We start from the raw sequence: 21,251 nt of genomic DNA on the forward strand, positions 1-21,251 counted from the left end.
TAAATAACCTGATGTATATAAAATATTTAGAATATATCCAGTTGCAACAAGTATGAACTGTTACTTATATTGATGCCTCTAGCTTCCTGTGAGGATAGGAATAACCCCTGAATCTTTATGAGCATCTTTTTTTTTTTCTCTTATAGATAAAATGAAGGAATTAAACATGTGATCTCACTAGTTTCTTCAGTTACAACATATGTGATTCTTACTCTCTGATGAAGCAACTGTAAGTAGTCAGGAATTAACTTCTAATAGCATCTAGAATGAGGGATGAAGGAGAAACAGGCAAATCATACCAGCCAGTTCACTCCTGCTTCTGGAGAATGGGTCAGAATTGGGAAGTAAGTCTCAAACTCACAGAGATTATCCTTAGCTCCCAGGGCAAACTCCTGATGGTAAAGGAGACCTTTGCCATCATTTCTATTTAATTTCATCCACATGTTGGTTTAAGTAATATTCTTGACTCCTTTTTAGAATTATAAACCACAGAGACCTTCTTACTTCTTTATCTCCTTACACTCAATCTTGGGGGACAAAGAAGATACTAATAGTTGTACAGTTATTGTAGCCAGTGCTAGCACCAAGAATATGTATCCTGCAAGCAGACTGATCTGTCATATCTGAATGTCAGCTCTGGATATGTGGAGTTAAACTGTTTCCATGGTTTGCTTTATTGCTGGTGGTTTATGTTTTATTCTAGCCATGAAAAGTATTTGGCAATGCTGGTGTTCTGTTACCATGGCAATCTAATGTCAAGGAAAATCCATGGGAAGAAAAGGGAAACCATCAAATGCTTTCAGAGTTGGCCTATAGCTTTGCAGCTTAAAATGTACCATAGCAAGCTCTACTGACATATGTTTGATAATTCACAATTATTTACCCAGTAGCCATCACACTTTAATCAATAAGGCTTTTGCCAAAATATTTTATATCAGCAACCTTAGAATTTATTCATTCTCCTTGAAAACCTGGACTAGTTTGAGAAGGAAGCCAGAGGGAAGAGCTGAAAGATGCATTTGGCTGAGGGTTACAGGAGGGACAGCTGATGTTAAAGATATACTTTGATTCTCTGATTCTTCATAAAAATAGAGAAAAATCCTTCTAAATCAGTTAATAAATTTCATTCATTTATTGTGAATGTCGGCTTGCTTACCAGAATATATGTTGTACTGTTCTTGGGTGGTTGTTTACCTGAGGGTCACTGTGTTGCATCTTTTGATGGTGATTTTCTTTGGAGATAAAGATTTGAGTATTTTCCTGATGTTCTTATGGTAATTAGACTATCAAGAACTCAAAGTGTTAAAAATAAAACAGAGGGAATTTGTCTGTAGGCATCATCCTGCACGCCTACCCTCACACGTCAGCCTCCCCCGGCCACCATTCCTTCCCACCCCAAACTCACCATTTCCACCATGGCCTGTCCCTATAGCCAATGTCCCATATGAATCCAAAATCATCCCTCTCACTAAAACAAGACTGATTTCCCAAGAGTTGGCAAAGTGAATGGGATCATGGATTCTCTCAGATATCATTTCCAGCTCCATTAATTTATTCTCATTAAAAAAGATATTTCAAGTGCCCTTTTTATCAGACATCCTCCATGTTTATAAATTTCCGAGAACTTCTCACTTACCTACAACTTATTGCTTATCAAGTGGCCAGTTAGCCATGCTTGAACACCTTCAAAGCTGAAGAGCTCATCATTCCTTCAGGCAGCCTGTTGAAGCTTTAGAAGACCTTGTTGGAAATTGCTTATTTATCTTTGGGTAAGACATATATTCCTAAAGTTTCTCTCCATTGGTCTGATTTATTCTTTTTTTGTGGGGTTACCTTTCAAATATTTGAGGTTGGCCATCATGGTCCCTTCAAGTCATTTCTTTACCAAGTGAATCATCCTTAGTTCTCTACACCATTTTTCATATGACAAAAACACTAATCCCTTTTCTTTTGAGAATGCTCTAGCCCCTCTTAAGTATAATGACAGAAACCAAAAATAATCCCTCCAATGGGGCCAAGTTGCCCAAAGGGAAGAAAAGTATCATCTCCTACCTCATTCAATCATTACATTATCAGAATTGTGCCCTCTTCTCAATAGTGAGATCACAATAATTATGATAGTTACTCTGTATTGAATGCCAGGCATTGTACCAAAAGAGAAAATACTTTTGTGACAGCTTGTCAAGTGGGAATTTTCCTATCATTTCACAACCACTAAGACCTTAAAGTCAAAGTGAAACTCTGCTAAGATCACCCTCTTTCTATTATATATTTAAAAAATAGTGTGGTGCTGGAATGAGCCATCACCCTACGGGGCTTACTTAGGGATGCCAGTTCAGCATGGAGTCTTCCCATGCACAGTTAATATGCAAGAGGACTGAACAGGGGAGAGGTAAGCCTATCTCCACCCTCACTCCCAAAAGCATATGGGAGGGAAGACTCTAAGAGAACCACTAGTGAAGACTGGGGTGTTAACAGGAAGAGAAGACTCTTATTCCATTCTCCACCTGTGCACTTGCTGATCTTTCCTGTGCTGACACTCATCTCACCTCATGAGATTTGGCCCATGCCATGCCACCTGCTTTTCACATATTTCCCACTACTCTGAACTCAGTTGATTCTGTGTGTCAATCTCATACTCTTAGTAAGACTGAAGTTTTGAGCTATGCTATTTGGGCTTGCACTCCACTATTTATCTAGCCTGCCTTGGGCAATTCATTCAATCTTCCCCTACATTCATTCCTTCAATCTACAGAATGAGGATAAAAACAACTACCTCCTAGAGCTGTGGTAGGGTTCAAATGAGTTATGTTTAAAGAGCTTAATAAAGTGCCTAGCACACAGTAAGTTCCTTAAGAGTGCCCTAATATGTTCCTATTATTTTTATTATCATTACTGTCTATCACATATCTTTGCCAACTCCTTCATTCTTTATCTTCTTTTTTTTTAAACTCTTGCCAAGTTACCTTAGGGAAGTTTGTTGCTTTTTTGTTTTGTGTTGTTTTTCCTTTTTTCCAGCTCTTTGTTTCCTCCCTTAATTATTCTCTTTGAAAGTTAACAAGAGTAGTGGAAACTCATCGGCATAAAAGTACTACTAATGGGTATTTTCCATCCAGGGAAAGGAAAGCCATGTGCTTTAAAAAAAAAAAATTAGACAACACACTAAAACTAGTGCCACTGACCTATAAAGAGCTCAGAAACATTCTTTGGAATTACTGCATTTTCTCACCACCTCTCACTTCCCAAAACACTCCAATCTGACTTCCATTCCCATTGCTCCTGCAAGGTTCACAACATCTACTCTAACGAGTCAGATGTTTTTCAATTCTCATCTTGCTTAACCCCTCAATAGCATTCAACCGTAAAGACTACTACTTCCTTCTTAAAACAACTCCTTCCCACAACTCCTTTGACACCAAATCTTCTGGGTCATTTATTGGTTTTGGTATTTTGAGGTGGTTTTTGTTTTTTGTGGGGTTTTTTTTTTTTTTTTTTGCGTTTTTAAAAAGCTTCTATGGTAACTCCTTCTTAGAATTATCAGCTTCCTTTATTTGACATAAACATTGAAGTCCTTCAAGGGTTTGTTTCAGACCCTCTTCTCGTCTCACTAAATCTCTCCTTCCACAGTATTATCCACACTTAAAATCTCAGTAATAATCTAGATATTGATGACCCTAATTTATACTTGCTATTCAGACCACCCCTATGAGTTCTGGATGTGTATTTCTAACTGCATACCTACTATCTCCTCTTTAATATCACAAACTCAACATATCTAAGAACAAACTTATGATCTTCCCTCTAGTACCTGGCCCTTTTCACTGTTTCTTATTTTAGTTTCAGGGATAACAATCCATCCAGTTACAGGCAGAACCTATGAAATCTTCTGTCATACTCCTTCCTCACATCCAATCCATTAGCAACCTCCAGAGTATCTCTAGAATCCTACTTCCTTTTCCTAATTTCGATTTTATAACCCTAGGGAAGCTGCCATCTGACCTCACTCACATCATTGCAAAAGCCTCCAAACCACTGCTCTGCATCAGCCTTGGCCACATGTAATTTACCCACATTGCTACCAGAGTGATTAAATACACACACACATCCGTGTTACCCCACTGCTTTTAGGCTAAAGACCAAAATCATTACACAAGGGTCCTGATTGTGTATCAACTTTTCTGCCACCTATCCCTTCAAAGTCTGTGCTCCAGTCACCCTGGACTTCTTTGTATTTCTCAACTAGTAAAGCATCTCCTCCTTAGACCTTTGCACATGCAGTCCTTGAGAATGCCCTCTGGCCCTGACACACACCCCACCTCATCCACTGTGTCCCTGAGATCTCAGCCAACATTTCACCTTTTCAGAAAAACTTTTCCCACATACCTACCTGCAAACCTGGTCTACCTCAGTTTCCTTTATTGTCCTCTGTTACAAAAGTCATATTTTTTCTTCAATGGCTATACCTTGATTTGTAATTCTATTCAATTAGTGTAATCATTTGATTGACATCTGCCTCCCCCACCAACTATAAATTTGAGGGGAATGGTGCCAACCATTGTGTCCTCATATCTAGGTTGGTGCTTGTCTCATAGCAGGAGCTCAAATGACATTTGTTGAGTGAATCAGTAACTTCTTTATCCCACTGCAATTAAACCCACTTTTCATTGTACAACAACATTCTAGATAAGCTTTATAAATCTGTTTTAAATATTATTTCCTCTCAACTCTATTTTTCATCTGAAATGTTTGAAATGTCCATTGTGAGTTAAATAGTAAATAAACTTCAGAGCATGTTTCTCTATGTTTGTTCACTGATGACTTGAATCTGAATTATCTGGGGACTTACATGAAAATGCATGTTCATGAACCCTCTGCAGAGCTACTAAATCCCTATACCTCAGGTGTTGGGGGTGAGGATAGAAAGTGGACAAGGGAACTTTTTTTTTTAAACAAACACCACCACATGATTCTTCCACACAAAAGTTTGAGAACACACACTTCAACAGTTAGATTGGAAACAAATGTGAAAATGTATTGAGTACTAAACAACTTCTGGACAGACTTAAAATGACTTTACTATGTTCTATGAAAACAAATTATTTTGCTTCTATAAATAAGAGCAAAAATGAGAAATAGGAAAATATTTCTGGCTTTCCATAGGCTTGACCCCAAAACCACATGGCACAAGCCAAAGAAGTTTCAACATGGCATGAAGCAATGACCAAAGAGGATTTGGCCAGAAGTAACCCCTGACTCTAAATTTGCATAACTAGTCAAACTAATTCCCCCTTTTTTTATACATAGAGTTCAATACTTGCTTTACTACAAGCTTACAAAGACTCACAAAAAAGTTTAGTGGACTCTTACCCACTTCTCCTTAGCATCATTCCAGGCTTCTTATTAAAAGGACTCAATTTGAACAGTCTCTGGCAGAGCCAGATGCACTGTTTTACACCTTTAAGGAAATAGACTGAGGGCAGCTTTTATTGCTTTTATTTCTCAGGAATATACTTTAGCTGGATCGCAACACTAGATTCATTCATGGTAGGGTGTGGAGGGACCCCACTAAAGATGAACAAAGTTCACAGCAGCATTAACTATAAGAGGAAGATATGTTAGTTTGCTGAAGGCTGCTAAGGCAATATATCAGAAATGGGTTGACTTCAATAGGGATTTATTAACTTAAGAACTTATAGTTCTGAGGCTATGAAAGTGTCCAAATCAAGGCATCATCAGGAGATGCTTTCTCCCTGAGACGCAGCTGTGGGTGATCAGGAACATGGCTGGCCTGTTGGTATCTGCTTTCTCCTCCATGCTCCATTGGACTGACTGCTCCCTCTGTGGCTTTGTCCCTCACGCTCCACTGACTTCAACTTCTTACCCTCATGGTTTTCTCTCTCAGCTTCTGTGCTTTCCTCTCTGAGCTCCTAGGTCTTTCCTCTCTGTCTCTGCAGGCCCCTCTCTCTGTATTCATCATTTATAAGGGACTCCAGTAAAAGGATTAAGACCCTCCCTGGGTCACATCTTACTGAAACAATCTAATCAAATGGTCCCACCTACAAAAGGTTCACACCTACAGGAATGGATCAGTTTCAAGAACATGATTTTCTGGGATACATATAGTCTCAAACTACTTCAGAAGATAAATCAAACAACTGAAATGTTAAACAATAGAGGTCTGGTTAAATAAGTGATGCCATATCTGTACAGAGAAATTTTTTTCCAATAAAAATTAAGGCTTCAAAGATATTTAATATGGGGTACCATATTATAACATTATGCTAAACTAGAAAGATGTGACATAAGATGTCCAAGTAGTGTCATCCCAAATATGTATACTAACACTGACACACATATTCCAAGTGTTCCTGTTTACCTCTTAGTTGCAGATGTTTTTCTGGTTTCTTCATTTTTTTCCTGTATTTTCTAAGTTTTCTGCAAAATTTACAGGGTTCTGTAACTTTTCTGCAGATTTCTATATGTTCTAAGTTCCTGATCAATTTTATAATAAAAGTTACATTTTTAATATTACTCAAGAAACTATTTCTGATGTTCCTCAGTTCCGTAATGACTAGATAATTCAATACAGAACTCTCAGGGATGAACAGTTCCTCCTATATGTGATGTCTGAAGTTCCCACTGGAGCGACAAGATATAGAACATCCCTTATGGTCACCCCCTCATGGAGCTACCAGTTTAGTCACTCCCTCTTCTCCCCTTGCCCATGAACACCCTTTACACAAGTCACTAGGCTTCCATAAACTTCCTCTCCCACACATATTTCTCATGAGAATAACATGAGTACTCCACCTCCCTCATACCACACGAGATGATGCACATAGAAGTGTGCTGATGAAATGCAAAGCTAAGAAACTGTGCGGCTCTAGTCATGGCAGTACCACTCTGGGAGAGCAGTGAAGAACTTTGACTTGGCTACCAGGCCTGACTTGAATAAAGGAGACAGCTGGGGACTCTACAGTGCAGTGAGTGCTCTACTGAGGCCGCAACAACCCCCTCCACCAGCTCAACCCTGCCTGGTTGACAAGCAGAGGGGTCACTCACTATCACTGATCTTCAGAGAATCTGCTTTCTTCATGTGCAGCAGGAACAGTTCCTGTTGTCCTGGCTTTAAAGGACCTGCCCATTTCTCCTTTGGGGAGCCACATTCTCCAGCTTTTAAACCCTATTAAGTAATCAGGTTCCTGCTTGGCAATAAACTTTTCCAGTCTTTGGTTTTAGTGCTCATTTTCTCATTGTAGTATTATGGTGGTAGTAATATCAGGTGCAGTGAAATATCCATGGTATTTCATACTTCAACTGACTTGCCCTTGCCAGGAACTACTGTGGGGAACCTGTCATCTGATTGGTAGTCATTAGGAGTTCAGGAAATGCAAATTGATAGCAGCTTAACACATGCATTATTTTTAAAATCTCTTTCCCTTTCCCCTCACATATAATATTCCCCAAGGAGGAAGTACTTTAAAAAGAGACAAAAATTAAAGGTAGATAAAAAGGTAAAGCTTAGGAAAAAGTTCTGCTTTCTGAATTTACTAAATCACTAACATCACAAAGATGTTAAGTGACCTTTACATAAGAAGAATCAGTTTTGCTCCACAATCCTGCTGTGTAATGTTTTTCACATTTCTTTTTATTTATCTAATTCTGAGGCCTGGTCCTACTAAACCAGTAGGAAATTCAAATTATTTTGGGCCCCCCTCTCCTTTCTTCCCTCCCTCCCAGTTCATATGAACATCTCTAGGTAACACATGTCAAGATGTTTATGGAAAGCTACCTTGCAATTTCCTGGGGACTGAGAGAAATAGGGGTATACTACTGCTATTCAAGGACCATCCACCCACAAATGAAGTTAACCCTTCCTGAGCTTGTTCTCAACCCTTCCAGACCTCTCCACTTCTACCCCCAAATTTTCCTTTCCTCAGAACCCCTCAGAACTCTGGATGAGGCAGCCCTTCCTTCCAAGATGCAATTCTAAGAAGACAAGTCTCTTAATTTTGTCCTGAGGGCAAGGGAAGGCTCTGGTTTTCAGGATTCAAAGTCCTGGGTCACCCTGTAATATGAGGTATGGAGGAAAGGATAAGCTGGAAAGAAAGTTAAAGAATGCCTCATATTCTTTTATTCTTTTGCACTAGTCAGAAAAAAACCCAAGTCAGTATCTCATTAAATCATCCTGCCAATCCTAGAAGAATGAAATTTAGAAGGTAAGCAAGGAACTTTAGCCTCAGGACGAGGCCATGGGCATCAGTGATGCACCTGCCTCCCCTAACATAGGCAGGAATGTTTATCAGAGCATAAGAATCATATTCTCTTTGTACTGTCCAGTGAGGATAAGTAGAGGCCCATGCTAGACAGACCACTAGAGAGGAGCATGGTTCTGCTGGCCCAGGGATCAACTGGACTCTAGAAATTCTGCTAGCTCAGTATCAACTGAACTGATCATATCCAGTCTCCTTGTCCTTCTTTGCCTATTTCTATCAAGATATTGCCCATCCCCTAGGATACTGATGTAGCGTAAGGAACAAAAGGGAATTGGGGACCCTCAAAAGTCTTGCGTTATGATTAAATACACGCACACACGACTCTAATCATCTATAGAACAAGGACTCAGAGGCCTGGCAGGTAAGGGTTTGGTGGGTAATGCTAAACAAATTAGCCATGTGCAGGATGTTGTGATTCAGGCAGGGTGACGTGTGGGGCGGTCCTGAGTCAAGCATGACACAGCATGCTGTCATGCTAAGCCAACTGCCACACCTGAGACAGGGTGCCAGGAGGCCTTCCTCAGCAAGGGCATCTGACCAACCAGTCTTCCTCTATGACACACACTTCCTTTACTCCTTCTGTACTTCATACCTGGTAGGGATTTGCTATTTTTCCTCTCACAGGAATAACTTTTTTTATTGTGGATATGAACATTACACTTGTTCTTTGTAAAATATCAAGCAATACAGAAAAGCAGACATATGATAAAGGAAATCCTGTTGTGATTTCATGTAAGGTAGACCAGGACATAAAGGCATCTTTGTAGACTGTGATTAGGGTTCTTATGTATTAATGCTCTTTAAATTTTTTTTTAAATTTTTTTTTTTTTAACAGGAGTGGCTTGGTGAAAGTAACAAGTGTTTTGTATTTCTTACTTTATTCCCAAAGGTACTAGTCTAGGTAGAGAGGGCACATCAATGTACAATTCTCCATTTACATAATGAGTTCTGTTAGAGAACTGAGTTAGCTGCCACCACATTTCTGGTCAATTCCAATGACCCTGTCTGGCTTGACAGCTAATTCAGCCATGATTCTAGGCCCAGAGATAGCTATTTTAAGATTTTGGTGTATATATATATATATATTCTTTCAAATTTTGTTTTATGTATATGTAAACATATACACATAAAAGGGCTAATACCGTGCATACTAGTCTGGTTTTTGCTCTCCAACTGCTCTTTCTAACTGAAGGGAATACTAATCTGGTTAGGTCAAATGCTGTGACACACTGATTGGGTCAAAGTCAAAGGTCATATATACAGGTACGCTCTCCTAGATACCTTCTTCCCTTTGTATGGTAAGATGACCCTAAGTCTGGTCCTTTGGAGTCAATCAAATCTGGTTCGTTCTTTTTTTCTTGTTTGTTTGTCCCATGGGTGGTAAAACCGGCCTCTGAGGAGAGACCTCACACGTAGACTTGATCCTAGCCATAAAAACCGTTTAGTTTTATGAGATATGAATGTGATCAAGTTTTTTTAAAATTTTAGTTTCTTCATTCACAAAAGAGACCTTGGTCATGTCAATTGAACAATTTGTGCTCATTTATTCGTATATTGGAACAATGGAGAAACAATTGAGTTTGTTTTTAGGATTAAATAAGGTAAATGTGCCTGGACAGGGTTTTTTAAAGTAAAGCTTTCATAATTTGTTAAGCTGCCTTTTGTCTGTTATTTTATTTTTTTGACATCGAAATAAAGGTTTTTTAAAAAGAAGAATGAGTGGCAGGGCTATGACAAGGGTTTAGAGTGTCTGGGTACCATGGACTTAATCTCATTACTAACATAAAACTTCACTGACACACTTTACTCACACTTTACATTTATTTACTTCATACCACACAAGGGCATTTTCCCAGAGCAATTTATAGATCTACCCCCAGGGTTTTTTTCTAAACCATGACTGCAGTGGATACTGCTGTGCTCCCCAGATCCCACTTCAAGGAAGGATTTGTGGCCCCAGCTCTGGGGGCGCTGTTCCAGCTGCCAGTCACATAGGGCACCTAAATTACAGAGAAAGGACTTGCCCGAGGCCACACCCCTCCTGAGGTAATCCATATCCAGTGGCTCAGCAGCAGGCATTGCAAGGCACGGTCAATTTAGATGAAGCAGCACAATCCTGACAGGCCGTTTTAGCTCTCGAGCTACCCAGGAAGTCAGTCAAGGCTGTCATTGAAGTTTGGCCATATGATACAGCAGGAATCTGATGGCAGCTTCTGGGAAATTTTCAATCTTCTTAGTAGAAATACCACCCTATTCTAGTTGGTTTCTATGGTGGACTGAATATGCTCCACAAAGATGTGTTATGACCTAACACCCAGAATCTGTGACTATATTACCTTAAATGGAAAAAGGAACTTTGCAAATGTGATTAAGATTCTTAAAATGGGGAGGCTACCCTGGATTATCCAGGTGAGCCCAATGTAATAACAAAGGTCCAGAGATTCATAGAATTTGCCTTCACATCTTTGAGCCACTGAACGAATGTCAGCAAATGCCTATCTCCAGATTTCCTATTTCATGAGGAAACAACAAAAGAAAAAGATAAAAGTAAATTTCTTACATGTTTAAATCACATTAATCATATTTCCTTCACTTTGCTGTAGAATGCAATTCCTTTCTGGTGTAGCTATCAATTTTGTGGTAGAGGGGAGAACTTCCAGAGAAGATGGCAGAGTAGGAAATCCAGGACTCAGGCAATCCTCTAAAACAGCCATTAAATGAGCAGGAACTGTAACAAGTGTTCCAGGGCTCCAGAGGCCAGAAGCACACTATACGATTCAGGGAAGAGTGGAAGGAAGAAGCTGAGAAAGCACAATAAAGAACAGGGAGTAACATTCTCCATGTGGCAGCTGATGGCACTCATCCCCCACTCTTGTCAGACTGCCTTGGGATCCAGTCCTTGGCCAGCTGCTACTGTCAGAAAGGGACTTAAAAATTCTGTTCCATACAAACAGGGAGGGCACGGCCAGGCACAAACAGGGAGGGCACGGCCAGGCACAGATCTCTGCTTTTGATTAGCAAATCCAGATCCTTGGGTCATCCTGGCTCTGAACTACTGTTTTAACCTGCCCTGCACAAACAGGGGCAGAGGCAGTGGTGATTTAAGGTCACAGTACCTCCTTAGGGTTGCAGAGAAAAGTTGCCAAGAGGAGGAAACCAATTTGAATACTATGATAAATGAAATAGACTTAACCAACATATATAGAACATTGCACACCAAAACAGCAGGATATACATTCTTCTCAAGCATGCATGGATCATTCTCCAGGATAGATCACATATTGGGTCACAAAAGAAGTCTCAATAAATTTAAAGAGATTGAAATTAAACAAAGCACTTTCTCCGACCATAATGAAATAAAGCTGAAAATTAATAACAAGTGGAGAACTGGAAAATTCACAAATACATGCAAGTTAAACAACACACTCTTAAACAAATAATGGGTCAAAGAAGAACTTACAAGAAAAATCAGTAAATATCTTGAGACAAATCAAAACAAAAGTACAATGTATGAAAACTTATGGGATACAGTAAAGGCAGTGCTGAGAGGGGAATTTATAACCCTAACTATCTATGTTAAAAAAAGTGGCAAAATCAGAGAACTAACTGCAAACCTGGAGGAATGAGAAAAAGAACAGCAAACGAATCCCAAAGCAAGAGAAAGAAAGAAATAAAATTAGAACAAATAAGTGAAGTTGAGACTAGAAAAACAATAGAATTAACAAAAGCAAAAGTTGGTTCTTGGAGAAGATCAATAAAATTGACAAACCCTTAGCTAGTCTGGCGAAGAAAAAGAGAGGATTCAAATAAATAAAAATCAGAAATGAGGGAAGACATTACTACTGACCCCAAAAGGATCACAGGAGAATACTACAAACAACTTAATGCCAACAAATTAGACAATCTAGATGAAATGAACAAATTCCTAGAAATGCACAAACAATCTAGACTAACACCTCAAAAAATACAAGAATTTTACAAACCAATTACATTTAAAGAGATTGAATGTGTCATCAAAAACCTCCCAAAAAGAAGTGCAGGCCCATATGACTTAAGTAAATTCTACCAATCATTCCAAGAAGAAGTAATACCAATCCTGCTCAAACCTTTCCAAAAAAGTGAAGAGGAAAGAATACAACCTAACTCATTCTATGAGGCCAACATCACCCTAATACCAAAGCAAGATAAAAATACAAGAAAATTACAGACCATTTTCTCTAATGAATACAGATTAAAATTCCTCAACAAAATACTAGCAAACCAAATCCAACAGCATGTTAAAAGAATCATACATCATGATCATGTGGATTTTATGCTCAGTTATGCTAGAGTGGTTCAACATCCCTAGCTATTAGGGAAATGCAAATCAAAACCACAGTGAGATACCATTTCACACCTACTAGAATGGCCACTATTAAAAAGAGAGAAAACTACAAATGTTGGAGAGGAGGTAGAGCAATGGGAACATTCATTCATTGCTGGTTGGAATGTAAAATGGTGAAGCTGTTATGGAAGTGTCAAACTAAGTATAGAATTACCATGTGATCCAGCAATCCTGCTACTAGGTATAAACCCAGAAGAATTGAAAGCAGGGACTCAGATATTTGCATACTGTTGTTCATAGTGACATGATAATTGCCAAAAGATGGAAGCAATCCAAGTGTCCATCAACTGATAAATGGATAAACTAAATGTGGTTTATTCATATGAAGGAATATTATTCAGTTGTAGTAAGGAATTAAGTCCTGAGCATGTAACAACATGCATGAGGACACTATGTTGAGTGAAATAAGCCAGACACAAAAGGACAAATTTTGTATAATCTCGCTGTTATGAACTTTATAGTAGGCAAACTCATGGAGTTAGAAGTCTAGATTACAGGTTACCAGGATATAGATTGGTATTAGGGAATGGGGAGTTTATGCTTAGCTTGCACAGATTTTCTATATAGGCTGATGGTAAACATTAGGAAATTGATGGTGGTGATGGTAGCACATTATTGTGAAGGAAATCAATAGTACTGAACTGTATAGGTGAATGTGGCTAAAAGGAGAAACTTTAGGAAGTTTATATTACTAGAATAAAATTGAAGGATAAAACATAGGACTATACAACACAGTGACCCCTATTGTAGATAAGGGACTACAGTTAATAGTACAAGAATGTTTTTTTATGAATTATAACCAATGTAATTTACTAATAAAAGTTGGTAATACAGTGTTAAATGGGAAAAATATACTTTGTGTAAATAATGGATGATAGATGGAACTATTTTAATAATCTTTCAATTATAACAAAGCTAAATACTATTAAAAATAATACAATTATGTGTTTAAAAGAGTGCTATCATCAGTGTTAATGAATGTTCCACATCAATGCAAGATTTCAGTAGTGGGGTGGTGACAGGAATCCTGTATTTTATGCATGATTGTTTTGTAAACTCACAACTTCTCTAATTAAAAAAAAAGAATCTAAAAAAAGATAATGATAGTTAAATGCAATAAATGATACTGGATGAGACCTAAGAATGGAGGAGAAAAGGCTCAAAAGGACATTAGGACACAAGAAAAATTGGAATATAGAATGTAAGTTTTAAATCAATGTTTAATTTGAACTTGATTACTGCACTTAAGTTTAAGTAATTACATAAATGAATATCCTTATTCTTAGGAAATATACTTGGGAGTATTATGTGTTCAAGGATTATGATTGTGAAACTTGCCCTCACATGTTCAGAAAACAGATGATAGATAGATGGAATGATATGACGACGATGGCAAAATGTTAAAATTGGTACATCTGGCTAGCTGGGGGTGGGGTGGGGATATGTTGAGTTCTTTGTATGGGGTTTATATTATTTTTGCAACAGTCCTGTAAGTTTGAAATTATTTCAAAGTAAAGTTGTTTTTTATAAGTCTTGATGTAAACAAAAAATTTATGATAGAGATCTATTTCCTGTTATGGAAAGATATTCATGATATGGCTCCAGCAAAAAAGACATACTGAAGTATAATCCATGTGTGATATGTTTATATAAAACTATCCCAAGGTTATTTTCCAAAATGCTAATTGAAATTATACTTGTGTGTGTTATTTAGCTTTCCTACTATATTTTGCTCATGTAATAAAATAAGCGTTGTTTCATTTTTTTTTTAGGGGAGGGATATAAGTGCAGGGAAAAATTCACTGAAAGCAGTCCAAGGATGAATTAGAAATTGGTAAGAACTGATTGAAAATGGAAGGTATTATTCTAACAAGGAAGAGCTGTTGCAAAGGCGAGGCCAAGCCACAGAGATGACTGCATTTGTAAGTTCCTTTCAGTGGAATCTCAGGAATGAAAGAGCACACATGGATATCAGCAAGACTCAGAAAAAGCTGCATATGTGGCATGAACAATATAAGACAGTTAATCAGAATTATGTATTGCAATGCTTTCAAAGTAATCACCATGCTTTCTAGAAATCATTTCATTCAACTCTTCCTTGACCGCCCAACTTAAAGTTGAAATCCTTTACTCCCAAACTCCCTACTCCCCTCTGTTTTATTTTTCTTCATAGCACAAATCACTATTTGATATGCTTTATTTTACCTTTATCTGTCTTTCCTCACTGGAATTTAAGCACCATGGAAAGAAGGGAGTTTTGCCTCTTTTGTTCACTGCTCTATCCTCACCTAGAACGGTGCCAGTACATAATAGTTCCAGTAAATATTTGTTCAATGAATGGATGAACTATAACAGAAGTAAAAAAAAAAAGTCTGTAAAGTATCAAATAGTAAATATTTCAGGCTTTGCATGCAAACTGAAGCAACTACTTAGGTACTTGCATAACTTATATAATAGCTCTTTTAAAATGTAAAAAACCTTTCTTAGTTCACAGGCCACATACAAATGAGTGGTGTTTCAAATTTGGCAGTACCAAATAATCAAGGTTCATTTAGGGAAAAAAACATACAGACATTTCAATAGGAAGAGATTAAATACAGGGAATTAGAAGACTGCACAACACGTAAAAAGGCAGGAGTGTAGATCAGGCACAAACTTCTGCTGGCTTTAAGGAAATTCAAAAGGGCAGGAAACCTAAGAATTGCAGGAAACTCAGGAGCAGTGGGGAAGCCACTACTGTCCATCTGAGCTACCTACAGAATCCAAGCCATTGCACATCCAGAAGATGCCGCACACGTGGTCTGCCCATTGGCCACTCTTGTGCCCACGACTGTTAACAGTGAATGATGGGCTTTCCTATTATTTTTCCAAATGCCTTGTGGATTTCTTTCATTAGCAGAATCTAATCCAAAAGCTCTCAGACAAAAGAGAGGGATGATACAGAGTTGATAAACAACAACCCAGCACAAAAGAAACAGAAAGAACGTAATAAATGTTGAGTGATTTGTACTAAGTTAAATTCTAAAACCGGTATCAAAGTCACGTTAAATTGATTCAAAGGAATCACATTTTAACTAATTTCACTTGGAACCGTTACAAAGATTTTTAATATTTGCAGAAGCTCGCTTTTAGAATAGGATTGACTTTTTCATAAGGAAAAAATATCTCAAGAGATGGCATAGGCACAGTGATATAGTACAGCAATCCCTCAATGCTCAGCCCTGGACATACCTTTATTGAATCAGGTCTAGTTAGAGCTTCACAATTTAAGAAGGGGCATGAAGAATATGGAGAGTGTTTTGGCAGCAGCAATAAAAGTGACTCATTTGGAGGTGGTGATGAATAGGATTATCACGAAACACAAGTATGTATATGAAAGTCATTAATAGTACTACAGAGCAAGTAGGATTGTTATCTAGGAGAGTGGTCTCAACTCTTCAGATCACACATCCTTCTCAATAAAGATGTTTTGATCATATGCAAAATTAGACATAAAAAGGATGAAATAATGTTATCAAGGAAGTTTCTAACATTTTCGTCCCGCAACTTATGCAGACCTTGAGATAAACACACCCCATGAGCACACTGATTTGTCTGTTCTTCCATGTTCTAGAGGTTTTCTCCTCCAAGCTTCCCAAAGCCAGCAAGTGTATAACTGTTTTCCATTGAATGCAGCACAATGCCTTAATCGACACCTATTGTCAAATTCACTCAAATGACATTACAGCAGCTAGGAGGGGTCAGGAGTGAGCAAGGCCTTAAGGAGATCCCTACCCTGAGATCCTAGGATGTGGAAGAGGAAAGCGGCTGGAGGAGGTGGAACAGTGAAACCAGCCAGGGATGAACTACGGCCAGAAGGAGAAATCAAGCCCAAGAAACACCAAGCTAAAGGAGGACACAAAAGCAGCTGCCAAGAAAAGGATACAGCAGGATGTAGTTGATAGTGAGGATGAAAAGAAAAAGGGAGCTTTAATCCAGAAGCCAAAAGTTAGATAGAATCAGGGATAGCTTCAGATAAAGCTGGGTCAAATTTTAGGAGCCAGGGAGGAATACTCAGAGCTTCCAGGACTTGAAAAAAAAAGCCTGGGAGCAAACAAACAAACAAACAAACAAACAAACCTCTTTAGACGACAAGCTGATAGTATCAATCTTGTGATTCTGAGTCTTAAAGATTCCTCATCTTTTCTTACCTGGGAACATGCAAGTCTAGGGAAGAGTCTTCTTGAAATGTTAGAGCTCAACATATAATTCAAGCAATAGTCTTGACAGATCACATACTTATTCATTGAAGGTTCCTGTAACATTCATTTACCCTAGATGAATGGTGCTCTAATAGAGGGACACTATCCATAGAGAATATCATGGGAAGGTGCCTCCTGGAGTATGTAATGCAGAGGTCCTGGTACTCTCCAGGGGCCAGGAGTTGTTCTATATCTGCAGGGATACAGCAGTGAATTAAAGAACTGCCCTCATGAAGCTTACATTCTAGTGGGACAATAAATACACAAATAATAAATTCCAGATATTGATAGTCCAGTGAAGATAAAGCAGGAGATAAACTAGAGTGTGCAGAGGGAAGGTGAAGAGACATGCATGAAGGGGAAGAGCAGGCTATGTGAATCTCTGAAGGAAAAGCTTCCCAGTCTGAAAGAATAAAATAATAACAAGTGCAAAATTGCTGGGGAAGAAGCATTCTTAGTGTGTCTGAGGATATAGCAGGAAGGCTAATATGGATGGAGAGGATTAAGTAAAGGTAAGAATTAGACAAGAAAAAGAAATAAAGTGTACCAGAGGAGGAAAGGAAAAAGCAAAAATTTTGTCATTCATTAATGATATGATCCTATACTTAGAAAATCCCCCCAAATCCACAACTATTAGAACTTAGGCCATTTCTGCAATGTGGTAGGATACAAGATTAATACACAAAAATCAATAGCATTTCTATATACTACTAATGAGCGGTCTGAGATAGAAGTCAGAAAAAAAAATCCAATTACAAAAACTAAAAGTATTTAGGAATAAATTTAGCCAAAGACATAAAGGACCTGTATTCAGAAAACTATAAAACATTGCTAAAAGAAACTGAAGAAGTCAGTAGAAGGATATTCCATGTTCATGGGTTTGAAGACTAAATATCATTAATATTTCAATTCTACTCAAATTGATCTAAAGATTTAATGCAATCCCAATAAAATTCCAATAGCCTTCTTTGTAGAATTGGAAAGGCCAATTATTAAATTTATCTGGAAGGGTAAGGATCCCTGAATAGCCAAAAATATCTTAAAAAGGAAGAGTGAAGTTATGGGACTCTTACTTCCAGACTTTAAAGCACATTACTTAGCTACAGTGGTAACAACAGTATGGTACTGGCATTAAGATAGACAGATTGACCAATGGAATCAAGTCGAGGGTTCAGAAATATATTCTCACATCTATGGTCAAGTGATTTTGACAAGGCTGTCAGACCTACCCAGCTGGATCAGAACAGCCTATTTAACAAATGGTGCTGGGATAGATATCCATATCCTAAAGAAAGAAAGGAGGACCCTTATCTCATACCTTATATAAGAATTAATTCAAAATGGATCAAGTAACTAAATATAAGATCTAGAACCATAAAACTCTTAGAAGAAAATGTAGGGAAACGTCAAGATCTTGTGGTTGGTGGTGGTTTCTTGGACCTTATACTCAAAGCATACACAACAGAAGAAAAAATAATAGATAAACGTGACTGCCTCAAAATTAAATACTTTTATTCTTCAAAGCATTTTGTCAATGTAAAAAGGCAGCCTACTTGATGAGGGGGGAAATTATTGGAAACCATATACCTAATAAAGGATTGATCTCCACATTATATGTTATATAAATAGATCACAAACTTAATGACAAAATGACAAAAAGCTCCTTTAAATAAAATAGACAAAATAATTGAACAAATTTTCTTCCGAAGTAGAAATACAAATGGCCAAGAGACACAGGAAAAGATTTTCAACATCACTGGCTGTTAGGGAAATGCAGATCAAAGCTACAATGAGATATCATCTTACACCATACACACTGGCCATTATTAAAAGAACAGAAACTTCAAATGCTAGAGAGGATGTTGAGGAATAAGAACTCTCCTTCACTGTTGGTGGAAGTGTAACATGGTGCAAACTCTGTGGAAGACGATCTGGTGGTTCCTCAGGAAACTAAATATAGAACTGCCATATGATCCAGGAATCCTGCTACTAGGAATATATTCAGAAGAACTGAAAGCAAGGATGTGAACAGATATTTGCACACCGATGTTCGTAATGGCATTATTCACAATTGCTAAAAGATGGAAACAACCCAAGTGTCCATCAACTGAGGAATGGATAAACAGATATAGTATTTTCATACAATGGAATATTATTCAGCTGGAAGAAGAAACCAATTGGGGAAGCGCATGACAATATGGAGGAACTTTGAGGATATCATGTTGAATGAAATAAGACACAAAAGGACAATTATTGGATGATCTCACCGATATGAACTAAATACAATGAGAAGACTTATGGAGTTGGACTATTTATGAAGTGTATGTTGGTAGGAGAGGGGACATAGGATGAGAAGGGGAAGAAGATGCTAGATGAATACAGAATGTTTAAGAAGGTCAACTGTAAATATGTGGTAGTGGTTGGACTTGATGGTAACACATAGTGAATGTAACAAACATACTGATTTGTAACAAACACTGGATTTGATTGTGACTGAAAGGAGTAGTATAGGAAGATTAATCCTAGTTCAAAGACAGCTGGAGGATAATACTGGGTAAGTATAAATGATTTTGGAAGTAGAAGAGGATTGTGGTTAATAATATAAATACAGGAATGTTCTACTACAGGATTTTAAGAATGTGGTGACACTTGGGAAAATATAACTAATGTAATTTATGGACCATAGTTAACAACAAAACTGTAATGTTTTTGTCACAAAAATGAAGCTGGTAACAATATTAATTCTAAAGGTGAAAAAGAATATGGGCTTGATTTTGTGAGATATGAATATGAAAAAGGATATTTTTCCTTCATTTTAAAAATAAGGAGACCTTGCCTATGTCATTTAATCTGTGTTCATCTGTGTATCTTTGTGAACACCAGAGGAACTACTGAGTTAGCAGTTGAAATTAGATGAGATAAAGTGCCTGAAAAAGAACTTTATAGGAGTAATGTTTTCATAACTTTTTGAACTGCCTTTGTGTTTTTACTTTTGTGAATTTGAAATAAAGTTGTTAATTTAAAATTTATGTTTATTTCTCATTGTTTTGCACTGTTTTTTTTAATCTTTTTTGTTTCTTTAGGAGGCACTAGAAGCCAAACTCATGGCCTCCAATGTGGGAGGGAGGAGCCCAATTGCTTGAGCCACCTCCACTCTCTGCTTTGTTGTCTCTTGTTATGTTTTTCCTCCCCGTGTCTCTTGTTGTGTCATCTTGTTATGTCAGCTTGCTGTGCCTGCCTGTTGCATTAGCTCACCGCCTTCTTTAGGAGGCACCAGGAACCTCTGCTCCCTGCTTTGTTGTATCTCTCATGCTTTGTTGTGTCTCTCATCATTTTTTTTCTTCTTGTGTCTCTTGTTTATATATATATATTCTTTTGAAGTACCAGAGGTCGGAGATTGAACCCAGGATAAGCCAGTGCTCGACCACTGAGTCACATCAGCTTACCTGAGTTGGTTTTTTCATTTGTTTTGCTTGTTGTTCATTTTTGTTTTTTCAGGAGGCATGGGGAACTAAAGCCTGGACCTCTTATGTGGGAGGTGGGAGCTCAACTGCTTGAGTCACATCCACTCCCAGTAATAATATTTTGACAATGTTCTTTCATACTTTTTACCAAATGTTTCACAACAATGCAAGGTGCTAGTGGTGGTGTGATGGATGGGAGCCCTGTATGATGTGCATATTTGTTTTGTAAGTTCACAACTTTTACTATACACTTACTGTTGTTTATGAATGTGCATATATGAATGATATACTTCAATAAAATTTTGTTTTAAAAAATTATATAAACTTGTTCACCTGTGTTCATAATGGCAATATTTACAATAACCAAAAGGTAGAAGCAACCCAACTGTCCATCAACAGATGAATGAATAGACAAATTGTGGTATACACATTCAATGAAATATTATTCAGCCATAAATAGAATTGAAGTTCTGATAGATGTGATAACATGGATGAACATTGAAGACATGTTGAGTGAAATGAGACAGAAAAGGTTATGGTATAAGGACCAGATGGCTTCACAGGTGAATTTTTATCAAGCATTTCAAGAATAATTAACAACAATCCTGTTAAAACTCTTCCAAAAAAAACTGGAAAGGAGAAAATATTACCCAACACATTTCATGAAGCCAACATCACCTTAATATCAAAGCCAGATAAATATACTATAAGAAAATTACAGACCAATCTCTCTAATGAACAGATGCATAACTTCTTAACAAAATACTTACAAATAGACTACAACAACATATCAAAAGAATTATACACCACAATCAACTGCAATGTATTCCTGATATGCAAGGGTGGTTCAACACAGGAAAACTAATTAATGTAATACACCATTAAC

At 37.6% G+C, this 21,251-nt stretch overlaps 1 long non-coding RNA gene across 1 annotated transcript in view; it reads left to right on the top strand.

Moving 5' to 3' along the window:
* LOC131278515 (uncharacterized) overlaps positions 1-19,926 on the top strand; it is a 40,973-nt gene extending 21,047 nt beyond the window's left edge. The window contains exons 3-4 of the long non-coding RNA XR_009185852.1: positions 147-229; positions 14,433-19,926. This is a non-coding gene — a long non-coding RNA (uncharacterized lncRNA). The remainder of the gene's footprint in view (positions 1-146; positions 230-14,432) is intronic.
* Positions 19,927-21,251: the final 1,325 nt, after the last annotated feature.

The sequence above is a fragment of the Dasypus novemcinctus genome, chromosome 5, assembly GCF_030445035.2.
Source record: "Dasypus novemcinctus isolate mDasNov1 chromosome 5, mDasNov1.1.hap2, whole genome shotgun sequence".
Classification (NCBI taxonomy): Eukaryota; Metazoa; Chordata; class Mammalia; order Cingulata; family Dasypodidae; genus Dasypus; species Dasypus novemcinctus.